The sequence below is a fragment of the Pieris rapae genome, chromosome 9, assembly GCF_905147795.1.
Source record: "Pieris rapae chromosome 9, ilPieRapa1.1, whole genome shotgun sequence".
Taxonomy (NCBI): Eukaryota; Metazoa; Arthropoda; class Insecta; order Lepidoptera; family Pieridae; genus Pieris; species Pieris rapae.
The window spans coordinates 1,599,036-1,615,655 of NC_059517.1; positions in this window are offsets into that span (position 1 = coordinate 1,599,036).

Below are 16,620 nucleotides of genomic sequence, written 5' to 3' on the forward strand. Positions count from 1 at the left end.
CCTCAAGCGTTAAGAGGCGACGTATAAACCAACACGCCATTAATTGGTGGAGGCCATAGAAAAATCGATTGTCCAGGAATAGAGAAGTAACTTCTGCTAAGGGTCAAGGCTCGTGACTCACGAACGAAATACACGTGTTGAACGAAACTATTTATTACATAAACAATGCAGGCTGAATCATTTTGTGAGTTCACCTGTTTGGTGCACCGGAATACATAAATAAAGTTCTTTTCCCACACCGTTAATGCTGCGATGAGCTAATTTTCAGAATAAATTCCGAAGGTTAGAAAAAAAACCATTGGTGCGGGGATCGAACCTACGACCCCAGGGTAGTCATATTTTTAATATGACAATCAAATCTTCTTTGGTTTCGGTTTTCTGTGTCAGCACTGGAAATTTGAATTAAAGTGTGAAATGAGAGCGTTTTCTTATATATTTGAATAAGTTTTGCGTACTTTTTCATACGTATAGAGGATTCATTCGTGTAGCCTGTAAAAAAAAACAAAGCTAAAAATGTAGATTTCGTGTGTTTGTTTCTTCCCAATGTAGAATTGAGATGTTTTACAGATTGATGAATCACGTCGAAAGTTGAATATTTTGAAAGCTATTTTGCAATGCAAAACATTGTGACTAAAGCAGCTTAAAGTAACATATTGGAAAAGTTCTTAAACTTGATGGCTGAAAATCCTCCACAGTCCAATTCAAATTTCGTGGATTCGACTACCGGCGGAGGTCATCTTGAAGAGATACGACCTCCAACAATTCAAAATTCGAGCGTACTTCTCCCTTAAAGGCCGGCAACGCACCCACAAAAAATGGGTGTCTATGGGCTACTATAACTGCCTTCTTGGGCGTCCCGCAGGCTCGGATGCCCCCTTATTAAATAAAAAAACTTACCTTTACGTACTTTACCTTGGCAGACAGTTAAGTAGAAAAAGGAATCCCAAAATGCTTGGGGGAAAGGAAAATCTAGTTTTTAGTAACTGGTGACTTATTTCTAGAATATTCTCCAGAATCTTCTAGAGAATTCTTGCTGGACAGAAATTTTGCGCTGATGAAATATTTTGGGGCTAAAGCCAAATCGTTATATCACTCTCAAAGGATCTTGATATTAATATCAAAAAAGCCTACGAAATTTTGAGACAAACTAAAATATTGAAAATTTTGCCTAATTGTCACTAAATTTAGTCTCACGTCACGCTCCTCGATTTACATCGGATGCTATAAATACTGACGTCTTATTACCATAAGTGAGAATCGCAAAATTTTACAATTATTCTTACCAAAGTGTAAGAATGCGTGCTGTAAAAAATATCGTAATATTTTCCGTACAAATGCGCAAAGAAAATCAATCATCATTCAGCGAATGCATACATACTAATTATATATATAAATCAAGATTAGCTAATATCGTGCATGATTTTTACATTAACATAAAAATCTAAGTCTGAATTGATTATCTCAATAGATAGATTAGGACATTTTTACTTAATCTATCTATTTATGGCACACTTACACACGAAATATCAGATGACGTTGATACGACTACGATATAAAGAGACCGAGACTGCGTCTACTGTATATTTATTAAAGTTGACCACATCATAGATAGTACTAAATCTACGGTATATGTAACAAACTCTTTTATCAAAAATGTATTCCAATAAAGAAAACAAATGTTTTTTTAATACAATAAAATAAAATACATTTTTTGTTAAGAATTAAAAATTATCACCAAACAGCGGATTGAGTTAGAAGGCATTTTACGTATACAATGCTTCCTTTAAAACCGATCACCCCGCTGTTTTAGGTATTTCACTAAGAATGATAGATTCGTATAAAGTTAAATCGTTCACACTGATAAAGACAATTACCTAAGAAGCTGATTTAGTCATTTACAATTAACTGGGATCGTTATAAAAATCCTTACTTCAAAATAACTCCACCGAGCTAAAAATAATGCGTTTGAGGTCGTTTCATATAAACTATACATATGTATACAGAATAGATGTGATTTCCAGTCGGTTGGTCTTGTGGGGAGGCTTTCCAGACCAATGGGCTTGGAAAAACCTTCGTTCATAGGTTCTCACATAAGTTCAACACTGTCTAGCATTTATTCTGCCCTTGTGAATGATTTTGAAATTTTTAATGCTTATAAAAATGTTTTTACGATTATTTTCAATTTTGAAATGCATTGAATTGGAATTGCATTTGGAAGGTGACCTATAAGTCTGGCCCTGGGATTGTGTATCTATTTCGTAGTCATTAGTATTTTTCAAATAGAGGAAGCAGGTCGGCCTTCTGTGCCTGACACACTGTCTAATTCATATATGGGTAACCTTCGGCCGGCGGGCTGGATCCGGCCCGCGTGATATTTTTAAAAACTTACTTAGATTACATTAGATTTATTTTCGTTTATTTCGTTTTTCTTTATTTATTTTCGTATATCATCGTTTATGTTCGTTTATTTTCTTTGATTTTCGTATATCTTCGTTTATTTCGTTTATTTTCGTATATCTTCGTTATTTTCGTTTTTCTTCGTTTATTTTCGTTTATCTTCGTTTTTCTTCGTTTATTTTCGTATATTTTCGTTTTATTTTTGTTTACTTTTGTTTAGTTTCGTTTATCTTCGTTTTTTCGTTTATTTTCGTGTATTATGTATTAAATAAATTTTAATTAATAAATAAACACATCGTACAAGACTGACGATAATTTGGAGAATTATTTACGTCTTTTTATCAGTGGATTAATCCATCTTAAGTTTGACACTCAACATGTCAAACGTTGCCCATACCTGGTCTAATGGACGCCGGTGGCTGTTCATTTTTCCCTTATACACAGACATAAATTATCATTGGTGTTCAGAGGCTCAATTTTCGAAGACCGGAATGACAGCTTAGAAATTTGTGGATGAAACAAATCCTTCCATTGACCGTATTATAATAATTAGTATTAATAATTTTATTACTAACTAAAACGGGGTACATTGCCAAAACAACAATTTCACAATTTAAATTAGATATTGGAACGTTGTTAAGCTTAAAGTATTAATCAATAAAGCTCTCGTAATATGACAGGATGACAATGATTTATCGAATATTACAACGTAATATTACCGTCTGGCTTTTTGACGCTAATGATATATATTTCTATATATTATATTCTCGTGTCACAATGTTAGTTCCCATACTCCTCTGAAACAGTGCTACCGATTCTTATAAAATTTATTATGCATATGCTGTAGGTCTAAGAATCGGCTACTATCTTTAGAAGCCCTAAACGATAAGGTGTGTCGAGCCCAATATTTTATTTTTTAGGCACGCCATACTGGAAATCACTAAAAGGAGAAACGAAGTTCACGGGGGCAGGTAGTAATTCATATAATTTATATTTTATTTATTGTAACCTGAAGCTTCCGGCTTCGATTCCGGCGAACACTAGCTTCCACTTGGTCATTACACTCTTGATCATGATATACTATTTGTGAGAATGGATAGACTATTATTGTATCGTTTATTTTGTATAGGCATAGTAGCTTCTTCGCGCGATTCTCAACTTTGAGGTGGTGCACTCGCATCACCGCTGTGCACAAATAAGCCACGCCCTTGACGCCAAAAACAGAGGACTACCCTGGCAATTATAAAAGTAGAATTCTGAGGCAAAGAAGAGAGTGGTAACGCCACTGATTTGTATAGTAGATTATAACAATACAATAGAACTTATATAGTTTCTTATTAATTAAAGAATCCTTTTTATAATTAAATACACAAATAACATCAAAAGAGCTTCATTTGTAATTTCTTAATTGAAATCGAAATTGTTTTCGAAGTTATTTCAGTTCGCTTGTGTAAGGTATATTTTTAAAGCGACTCGGCTGGCGTCAATTACACTCGGTAGAACAAAGGGAATCCGTACAAACTTAATTATACAAGGTGTTCCAAACGGAAATAATTCCAGAAACATTTTCAGTGAATTTACTAAACTTAAAAATGACATCAATTTTTTATCGAATTGGTTTTAAGTAACCGTTTTTTGAAGGATGTTACCTTCCTGAATACGTGCATAAAATACTTAGAGAGAACAGCGATCGTTTTCAAAACACAAAGTTGGAGATTTGGTCTTTTGAAAATAAATACTAAACACAATTTATTTCTAACATAAATATACAATATTACAATATTCTTAACATGCTGAACCAAACTTTAAGTATCTTTAACTATAGAATTAATATTATTATAATGAATTGTTGTCGAATGAATTATTGTCTGTCCTGATATAACTTTCAAATAATGTAAGCGTAGACTGTCGTGCAGTGTGGCACCTGGGGTAGTCTACGCGAGGCAAAACTCCTGTCGACTTTTAAATATGCTTAAATGTGGATAGTACCAGATTGTACCATCTTCATTTTATTCATCGTTGAATACTCTTGCTCTTGTAAAATAAATAAGTAGCCATATAACATAAATTTTTTTCTTCGTCTGATTCAAGGCGTGTGATTTGATGCGTTAAAATGTTTACTATATTATTGTGTCTAATTTCTAGGACAGGGTGGAAATGGCCTGACAACACCGATGCGAAGTGATAACACCGTATCACTTCGCATCGGTGTTGTTGTTTATCTACAAAATATTTTTTTCTAGATTAATATGTAAGCCTTTAGACTTTTGATAGAGGACTCCACCATCAGTGTGTACTGAAGTTGATATTTTTCACAATAGTATTTGTAAATTTAAAAAGATAGTTCATGGTGAATACTTGCAACCTTAATTACTAATTTGAATTAATTAATGTATATATATATTTTTTCCTTTTTTTGTCATTCAGTTTAATATGTGTATGTTGTTTGGTTGATATTTAGTGTATAATGCTGTGTACAGATATAATTGGATATCAGATTTTCAAATGTTGTTTAGTGTGTAATAACTGTATGTATGTAATCAATCTGTTTTCTGTTTTAGTACCTAAATGTAAAAAAAAATCAAAGATCTGTCCAAACTGGTCTTGTAGATGCTATTGACGGATGATCATCCATTGGGTTGGTGCCGAGGTGGAAAGACTTAATGTGGTTTATTAAATACTAAACAAACGTTGGCTGTTCTTTATATTAAATAAGGGCAAGTAAATAAAATTGATTCACCTTTTTGTTATAACATATTAACGTCTGGTCATGTCACTATTGGCATTCCACAAATAAATCGCCTTTGCTTTGAGGCTGAGTTCTGAAATACGTCTGCGAAATGTACAAGAAATGACCTCAGCTTTATTGCGCCGTAAAGCTCGATAAGAGTCTATTTTTGCGAATCTGTTTTCGATATAAAAATGAGTTATCTTTATGAGGAATAAAATGTTAATGCTCTTTGTACAGGTAATAAGTAAGTAAAAAATTTGTCTTTAAAGTCGGTTAACGGACGGCAGTTGAAGATTGGCACTGACAGATGGAATAATTTTAATAATTAATTATTATTTTGTATTGATATAAAATTGGAATGAATCCTCGGACGCATAGGGCAATCAATTGGAAGAGAGATAAATGCGGCGCAAGCGCACAATGAGCGTAATGGGACATTGAGCGTAATGGGACGTCATGCTATTACGTGCGTGTTACCGGCATTCATCGATTAAATCGATTAAATGTCATTGCTTGTTGCAGCGTCCATGCGTCGGATTGTCTCTCTCCCTAAAATTTGGCGAGGGAGAGGCCAGCCATGCGTCATACTCGGGAACGGGTACTACTTGTGGTGACTGGTCGTACTTGAATTCGTGTATGAGGTGCTGTTAGCTATTTCGACTATGTATTTGCGTGTTATTCCCGAACGAATGTTTAGTGCGTGCTCCTATTTCACCGTGCCTCCTGGTAAAAGAGGATCTTTGACAATCTGAGACAAATCCTTGATTTTATTTTATGTTATTATTGTTTAAAACTTAAGATGTCCTGTGTAACATGGTATAATGGTATTTGCAAACGTTGTGTATAACAAAAAAAACTTGAGTGGCGCAGTTTATTGCCAGTTCTTCTCTTCCGTTCTATGCCCTTAATTGGAAATCTAGCAGTAAATGTAAAATTAGAAGCTGCTACCTATATTAATAAATTATTTTTGGCTTTGACTTTGATTTCTTAGACGTTGCCACGTCAAAAATTATACGGACTTAAAATATTTGTCAACTGAATATAAAGACATGTTATTCATTCATATTCATAGACGATGTGCAGTGAGGAACGAAGAATACTTCGAAAAAGAATAAAAATATTTGCAACTTTCTACATTAAGCCGTTCATCATCATTTTCTAAAAGTTTTCAGTGTTAGCTAGGTAACTGTAATATCAGGTCCAACGAGCAGCATCGAAGGAGGATCAAAGAAGAGGATCAACTCTACTTTTTTACATTTCACGCCTCAAACGGATGTAGATTAAAAATGCCGCAAAACTATTCCACTAATTTCACAAGCGACTTCCATTACTGAGCGTCTCGCGAATCAATTAAAGGATATTTTACGGCATTTTAATTTTGACCGTAATTACTTGGAATAAGGATTAAAGTTCTTTGAAAGTGTCCTGACCCCAGCAAGTCGTGAACGCGATCGGAAATGGGTCAGCTGGGTGGCTCTCTTCAATTCTTTTTAATTACTTTCAAGTGCTATTAGATGTTAGGATTAATTATCTGTTGTGCTCTAAGCTTAGTCCTTTGATCCTAAAGGCTTTGGAAACTTTATTGGTATTCAATGTCTGAATAATTTAGGTGTTTAAAGAGTTTTTATGTTCTATATTTGCTTTTAAAAATAAATTGGTGGTACTTTGAGTGAGTACTTTAATTTGCAGTATTTTTTATCTAAATCATTTAAAAGAATTACCAGAAAATGTTTCCAAAACATTAATCTTTAATAATTAATCACGATTAGACTTTTAGATTGATCTAGAATACAGAATGAATCTATTTTAATCGAGTGTTATTTTGATACACATAAATCTGCCAAAATATTTTATCAACGTAAATCTTATAGTAATTATAAATAGTCTTAAATCATCGGTCTACAGCTGTTTGATAATTCTGTAATATTTAATACAATAATTTAATTAAAACTGTTCCTTATTGTAGTATCCTAATTGTAGGTAGTTTGGTAGAATTACGTTTGAAGTGAACAAAGAAACACGCTGTCAACCATAACGACAGAATGTCAACTTCAACTGTCATCAGCCGTTAAACATCAATATATCCATAGACAAAAACTTTAAATACATATGTCAAATTAATGCTTATATTATTGTATTATTCTTACATTTTTTGAAAGAAAGATTGTCAACTCGAATAGAAAATATGATAATACTTTGAAAGTAGTACTTTTATCTACTTCGTTCGGAGTCCTTGACCGAAACGGTCTCTTATAATATTAAAATGGTTTCAACTTTCAAAGTTAAAGGTGACTTGTCTGTCCTGAAAAGACAAATTGTTTGACCACCCTCCGGCCATAATTACAATAAAGTTGATTGAATCGAACTAAGAGCATTATTTAAAAATATAAATTAAATAATCACATTTATATATTCATTTATGCGCAAAAATACTGGAATTTCTATATTTATAAAATTCTCGTGTCACAATGTTCGTTCCCATACTCCACCGAAACGGCACTACCGATTCTTATGAAATCTTTAAGCATAATATGTAAGTCTGAGAATCGGCTGTGATAAGGGGTGTCCACCCCAAATTTTTTTTTATTTTTTTAGGATACGACATACACAAATACATACAACCCCTCATTTTAACCCCTCCACAATCCAACCCTATTATTTATTATTGTAGATAATAAATTTTTGTTGAACTAAAAAATGTTTCCTGGAAATAATATACTATATTATTAATATAAATTAAAATATACACGGCAAAACACAGTTGGTCAGCTAGTTAATAAAATTTCAAATTTCTAGGTTTTATAACGGTGGAACAAATTTTTTTTGTTATATATTCCCTTTTTATTTATTACTTCGTCAGTGCAGAGTCCTAAAGAAATTAAAAAGGTACGCCAAGAATCCAATCGCCAGCTTTTTAACCGTACAAATAAAAATATTAAGCTGTTTGAGCCGTCGCCAATAAAAAAACACCAGTGGTGCTACAACCTTTAAAGCTTAAAGCTTTAGTAATAGACAAGAAGATGATCTGAGTTCTGTGCCTGATACGAATTTTTGGGTCTAATGCAAGCCGATTTCCTCACCATGCTTTCCCCCTATCATAGAAACAATCGGTGCACCTACGAGCTCAGGACTGTTCTCCTATAAATCAATGAGGTAACATACGAGAACCTTCCCGGTATAAATAAACCAGGTCTCCGCTTACACAGTAGGTTATTAATAAAATTTCTGCTAAGGTTGACAAAAAGTCTAATAAAGCCGTGCGTAGGCTGTAATTAATTGGCGGTGGGCGTAGGTGTGTTAAATTTCTAATTATGGTAAAAAATTTCTTTGTATAAAACGTCAAATTGTACACGCGGATACAGGAACACCAATCTTCAAATTTTATCTCTATCAATCACATGGTTACAATTTTTTTACTATTCCCTATGGTTACGATAAAAAAATGAATTTCCGTTGAGGCACAAATGGCAGTGTCCTTTAAGATAATTCTTATATCAATTATAACGCTGCCAGTATCTTCGGAACCTTGGCTAAAGGGACTCCTTTTAATAATATATTTTAATAATTAAATTTTAAGGCTAGTAATTAGGTATATTTTTATGTATTATGTTATTTGTTTTGAATAAAATATGATAGTGTACATTATGTTACCTATATGAATAAATTAATTCCTATACCTAAAATTATAATCCATGTATTAACACACTATGTATTTTTTAAAGAGATTCTTAAATGTTCTTTGTTTCACGGTCACATATATATTAATATGAACTATGCAAAATACTGAGTATCGCGCAGCTTGGACATACAACCACTATTTTAGCCTGGACTTGTTTCAGCTATCGCGTTATATGTCTCTTAATCACCTGCATCATGAGAACACCCTCACTTTTTCACCATCACCCTACATAGCTATATACTTAATCTTTAATATAGTGTTTATTCACATTATTCTTGTCACTACACTTTTGCATTGTACTTGTTTTTTTTTGTTAATCTTTGAAAAACACCATACAAGTTGTAGTTTGCCGACGTCATAATGACAATTTGAAGAGGTTCGTATCCAGTTTGAGAGTATCATGTAGCACTAAATTCATAGCCAACGCTAGCCAAGTAATCAAACGCCGATCCAAATCATCTGCCTAGGTGTTTGATTAACTGGCTGAATATAATTCAGGCCACTAATTAAACTGTGCTGTTTAGTTAAGAGGCTTGGCTGTTAATTGAACGGCATTATAAGCTATTTGGCTGCGACACATACATAGCGGTCGGAATAATTTCGATAGCGCTTTTCAGGGTGTGACATCATCGCATTGATTGTAACCGTAGATTCTAGGTGTCGCTACCAACATAAATATCGTAAAGATAAACCTCAATATCCAGAAGGACCAAACGAGACTAATCTATAGACTGCTTCAAAAGATTTAAGTTCACTCTTGATTCCATAACTCTGGACTGACATCGCGAAATCATTAGCGGCTACCATTAAAAATCTCTAAAATATTGCAAAGGCGTCTTTCATAGGAATTAAATTATGACAGATGTAAGAAGACTTATTGTAAGATCCGAGAAAAGCTCCCATGTGTCAGCGCATAATGTCACCCTTAAAACTCTAAGCTTCAGAGTCGATTTTCTCCTGTATCCTCCACTTCTCCTTATATAGTGCCATCCTTCGAAGGTCGGCGATCATAGCTAATTTAATTTTGGATGCCGCGCTTGTTATGAACCATCATCTAATTTACTTCGTACTACGTCTTTGGCCAGGTCTCCTTCAACCTGCCAGTTGGCTTGAATGATTAGTAGAAGGAGGTCGTGGTATTTGGTATTATATAAGGCGTATCAGAAATGCTCCAGTTTTTTCTTCTGCATTCTGTCGACCACTGTTGTTAGTACGCAGTCTGTCCAAGACAATCCTCCATTTGGCAATGGTTAAGGTTTTAGCAATTCAAGGTGCTCGTTAAACCGTTCATACTGTGTTGTTAAATAACAATGAATTTTAATTACTGGTAGATTAGACACGGCTCCGGCTTTCATTTAAATTCATATGTTTCGACGTTTAGTTTTGGTTTTATAGAGTGATTAATGTTATTTATTACATACAAACGAATGTAACAAAAGTTAAGAAAATAATTCATTTTTAATCAAAAATTAAGTAATAATATTATGAAGTTAAGAAATTAATTCATTATTAATCAATCTTGGACATGAAGAAACTTTAATTTGTGTCCACACAATCAATTGGAAGGAATACACAAAACTAGCGGATCCGATAAATGTTGTCCTGTAGGTAAATCATAATGTAAATCATTCTCAACTACTGTTGAACACGCAAACAATTGCATCAAACTCAGTCCATCTGTTTAGGAGTTTAATTACGAACACTTTCACACAATATTAAACATGAAATAATAAACTTAAAATCTGCTAGAAGCATTTTTTTTATTGGTTGTTAGTTTGTAGACTCAGTTTCCGATCTTAGAATCTCACTAGATCAGTTGTGCGTAAAGTCAGCTAACTAAGCTATGGAGTTAGGCACTCCTTCCAAAAGCACAGAAGCCCAAATAAACCCTATATTTATTTCCAAAATATTAAAAAAATCTGCCAACAGATTTGATTAACAGGCTGCTAGTAAAGTGTGTTGGCCTATGTAACAATAAATTTAAAATCTACTGGACATATTTGAAACACCTGAGTCCTACATATTTCCAAGATATTTAAAAAATTATCTAGCCGTAGGCTTCAGGTTAATAATAGGTCATATAACCACCGCAAGCGAGCTCATGCGAATATATCCTCTTCTGACAATCACCATGTATATGTCGTTGCCTTTTGTTTCAAATTGTGGTCTTTGGTGAAATTATAAACATTTATTTATTTATTTTCACTACATTTGTCAACATGTTGTCGACTCTGCCATGATTATTTTCCGTATTTTATTTTATTGTAAAATATGGTAAGGTTAGGTTGGTCTTGTTGCCTAAAAACGTTTAGGAAACACGTATAACGTTTCGTTTACTTACTTGTCTGACGGAACTTGTAGACTTGATTGAATATCGATCTTTAATGAACTATCTAGATATTCAATGAACTCTCTGATTTAACTACTTTACTTGTCGCAGTATAAATGAAAATCCAATTCGCCTCATCCAATTTTATGAATCTAATCCGTGATATCAATCGTACGTATTTACATTATTATTCGTTACATAAACAGACACAAATTATCCACAAACAATCAAAAGGCCCGGTTAATAAAAGCGGAGTTCACAAGAAAAAGCGGCAACATTCCAGTAGTATGGAAGGTTGTGTGGGGTGAACGTAGGGTTGGGAAAATTTATTTCTGTTTCCTTAGTTAAATTATATACTATTATATGCTCGACTTGTAGTTACAACAAGCAGAGATCCAGAAAGCCTAGAATCTCATCTAACTGACCGATAGACTTTAATTTCTTTTATTAAAGTTAAGTTTATTAATAATGTTAAGTACATTCTACTTTTCGCAATGTAAAGCCAAAGCAAGTGCTAAATAAATAATGTATCTCGTAAGAATAGAAATTTATGGTGGAGCATGCCCTCTCACAAAATAGCTTTGCCTAACCAAGGTCCTTATTGTAATAAATTATAAAGTGTCACGTGTAAAATATTAACATAAGGGATGCAATAATAGAGTGGATGGTACCAGACCGATCAATTACAGGCCATTACAAATATTACCATCATCCAGGTGCAAAGGATTGCTTCGACAGGGGAGAATTTTGCGGCGCCACCAACACAACCTTCAGAAATGAGGAGTGCAACTGAAGAAGGTGGTAGAATATTTATAGTATAATATTAGTTTATTCACATATTATATTTTCTTAATCAATTTGGTTCTTACTATTACACCATAATTTTTTTTTTGTAAATTCATTTATTACTCATTAGTTCCTAATATCATCGCGTTCTATGCCCTAGATTTGGGAACTGGCAGTAAATGTAAAATTAGAAGCACTTCATATATATTACTTATAGACGTTCATAAGTGTACGTTGTGTTACTTATAAGAATCAGATTTTTTTATCAAATAAAAACTATAAGTAACTACATAATATTTAAAAAAAAAGTAATATATAAAAATTCGTGAATCGGTGTTTGTAATTAAACTCCTCCGAAATAGCTCCACCAATTGTAGTGAAATTTTGTGTACATATCGGTTAGGTCTGCGAATCTGACATCTATTTTTCAAATGTTCCATGTTCGTATGTAATAAAAAGGTAGACTAAGTAAAATAACATTAAGGAGAAACGAAGTTCGCTGGGGCAACTAGTATAATATCCCCTAATTTATTTTTCGCTCCAGTGGATTTAAAAAATATATAAAATTAATTTCAATTAAAATTCTGTGTTTTCAGGAATAATGTAAATTTCTTGTGGAATAATAATATTGATACAAAACAAGCAATTAATTAATTGAAACTTACTTTTAAAACGCTAGTTAACTATGCATCGATGTCATGGCTATTCCGCGAATCAATTATGAATATAATTGTTCAAGTATAATTTCTTTGCTGTTTGCCACCGATATACCGAACAAATAATGCCTAAGTGTAAAATTGGTAGTTGATTTAAAATCTTCAAATCTGGTTACATTCATTCAACTAATATTAACTTAAAAACCAAGGTTGTAGTTTTTCTGCTAATAATTTTTTTTTGGGTTAAAAGTGTAGTTTCAGTAGTACATCTAGAAGTTTACTGAAGAACTTGGCCCATCTTTTCAGTATACCATCCAGGTGATTTACTATTTCAACGTTATGAGACGCAGTTGTCCTGGGTTTGAATTCTGATCTCCTAAAGTTCAATTTAATATAAAAAAGTCGATGGTGTTTTAATTAATAAAAAAAATATTGATTTTAAAGCAATTTGGAGTCTCTTTAAGAAATTTATTAAAACTTAAATTCAAATCTATATTGCATTTCAATGTTGCGAGAGGTGCTCAAACATATGCATATTTAAACATTTCTATTCTTACAAGATACATAATTTATTATACTAATTAATCGTTTTGATTTCCTTTTAAAAAGTAAAATGCCTAGTGTACAACCCTACGTTTAAGGACCGGTGGGTGGTGGGTTTTAAGCGAATAAAATTTCCCCCGAGACATTTCACCCCCTCTATTGTCATGCGCGTGTTAACGTACTTAAATACGTATGTGTTCTGTATATCTGTTTAAAGTCATATGAGGACATACAATATTATTTTTAAATCCGTTTCACTATGACATCCAGTGTTCCAAGACAGAGTGCTTCGTAAATCGTAGGACAGCACGTGTTTTCGAAGAGACCACTTAAAGGCCAGCAATGCTCTTGCAAACCTCCGGTGTTGCAGGTGCAAGGGGCTGCAGTAAGCAATTAAATCTAAGTGACCATGCTTCAGTCCCGAAACGCCTTTACGGCTTAAATTTTGAATACCCTTTATTATTTTTTTATTTAGGCTTAAATCAAGTTTAGTTAGCAGTCAAACTCTTTATTTATTAAAGGTGTACTGGTAAAATTCTGATTGGCATTTAAAAGTGGCAATCGATACATATATGTATTCCCATACTTTGAACTCGCACGAATATTCAAACTGTTACTTTACGACACAACTTTTCCTTATTATATGGAACAAATGGAAGGTCGAATATTGTTGCGTGTATTGAAAACGTGGAATATATATACTTATTATCTTAATATATATAAATCTCCTGTCACGATGTTTGTCCGCGATGGACTCCTAAACTACTTAACCGATTTTAAATTAAATTGGCACACCGTGAGCAGTCTGGTCCAACTTAAGAGATAGGATAGCTTAGATCTTTAATTATAGTCGCAATTTTATTTTATTGCAAAGTACCAACGTTTCACATACGCTTTCCTACCGTTTCTCTTGAATAGTTGACCACTATGTAATGTTACAAAAACCTTAGCCACAGCAACGCTGTCAGGGCGTCGAATTTAAGAATTTGTAGTGTTATTTAAATCCTTGGTCCAGACACCTGACACATATTACAAGTTTAGTGCGACGCCAAGCCTCTATGTTAATAATGTCCCTTTTTAAGAAAGAGGAGATTTCAGCACTCCCCAGCTGCTTAGCCACTCGGTCACATATCGGCCTTATTGCGTGCCTAATAGGCCAGGATGTAGGGGTCCCACAAAAAAAAAACAATTTTAGTGCGTAAATCTTAATAAGAGAATTTGTGTTACCAGATTTTATACGTTCATTATTAATACAGCCTCAATTTGCTACAAAAGAATAAAACAAAACATTCTGTTACGTACTGTTTGAGTTGTTATTCTTGTATTATTGTTATGTTAAAGCAAACTCAAGGTTAAATATATCGTTTTAAGGAACTTCAACATTGGATATATTTTAGTTTAGCGTGTGATTCGAGAGTCTAACTTTCCTTCTTACCGTCTTAAGAGACCTTCAAAGGCCGGCAACTGGCCATTTGCCTTTTATTACATAAAACAATTTTAGCTCTAAGTATGAAAACATGTTAGATTTCGAGTTACGGGGGTCATAGCTAAGCCGTCTAAGAGTATGGCAGTGTGATAATGAAATAGATTCGATTCCCATTAAAATAATTGTAGAATCATGTATATCTAAAACAATTGATTTGTAAACAGAGAAGGCAGAACCTAAACCGGACAAAAATGACAATGTGTGCGACAAGGACGACAAGAATGACAGTAAGATTGATTTGTAATAATTGTATAGATGTATGTATGTATCAATACTATAGACCTTTGGAGCGTCATCACTTAAAATAATAAAAACAATTTATAAATTTCTTTACTAAATTTGTTGACTCAGTTCTATCACCTTCTGTATGAACCTTTCTAATTAAAAATTTCCATATATACGACGGCTACAATCAAAACAATGACGTCATACACTAAATCGCTAACGAAGTTACCCGTGTACACACAACATCTCGACAGCCTTTGGGCCTCGTCGAACTTGAACTGGAAATTAAAAGTCAACAAATACTAAACAAAATGGTCCAGACATGTATTACTAAAAAATAATCACGTTCGTGAAATACTATCCTTCAATTTAGCTAAGTGCTACGAAGCGATACGTGAGCTACAACAGGACTACAGGTGACCTTGAGAGGACGAACATCGATTTTACGTTACTAGATTTGGCGTTCTTATTTCAAAATAATACTTGAAAAAAGAACGTGCTCCTAATATTTTCAGGTGTAAAACAGAGTGTATCAGACTTCTCCCTGCATTGCTTTGCCAGTGCCTAAAATTTTTTTCAGATCTTCAATGCATGCCCTGCTGCCTGAGTTGGACCTCAAGAACTGTTCTCCTGGGATGAAAAATAGATGTTGTCCGATTCTCTGTCCTACCCAATATGCACACAAAATTTCATGAGAATCGGGAAAGCCATTTCGGAGGAGTTTAACCAAACACCGCGACACGAGAATTTTATATATAAGATTATTCAATATTTAGGTACTTCCAGCATCACTGTCGCCATGTAGGGTGAAAGTTACATAATAAGCGTGGGTGGTGGCTGAATTTCCCAGCTCGAACGAATGAAAACTTTCGACCGTGCACCTCCTCACACCTCACAATAATGAGCCTATAAATAGACTGCACTATACACATACTAAGATAAATATAATGTTTCTTAATTTATAAAACTTTAGTTTTAGAAATACGATAAATGAATGTAATGTCATATCATATTTTATATGAATATCAGAGAGACAATTTAAAAACAGCTATACTTGTACTTTATACCAATGTTAGTAAACGTTGTATTGGTATGTTTGTAAAGGATAACCCGAAAAACTACTGGACCGGGTACAAAATTTTTTAACAGAATATAAATTGTTAAATTCCAGTTATTGCCAACACAAATTTTATATATGAAATATGATAGGTTGGTATATACTGTACTGCAAATATTCTTAACATACAAAGTAATAATAATAAATAATAAAAAATGTATGAATAGAAAATTAAAAAGTTTGGTCTCTGTAGCAGTATACCTTTAACGCTGGCAGCATTCCCTCGCTGTATTCCGATACTTTTATGTAATTTTAATTATTAATTTAATGAATTAACACTTCAATAGTATATCCTTACATCATTAGGATTTTAAGGTGCTAGATAATACCACAATACCACAGGGTATATTCAATAATATAATTATTTCAAAATATATTTAAAAAAATATATATTCTTTTGTAGAAGTTTATGTAGGCAGTTTTTTATGTTCTATTTACAACTCATATATTATCTGATCAGTCATACGGATGTTTTGCTAGCTTAACTAAGTTGAACTTTTTTCCTGAATAATAATTTATTGGACAGTTTACCGGATACGTCCTTATAGGGGTAATAACCCTCATAAGAAGCTTTAACTAAAGTAATCATTTGTCTCTTTCCATCATAGCACAGACATAGAAAAGAAGAGAGAAGGAAGAAAGTGCACAAGCCCTCATACAAAGATTCTTTT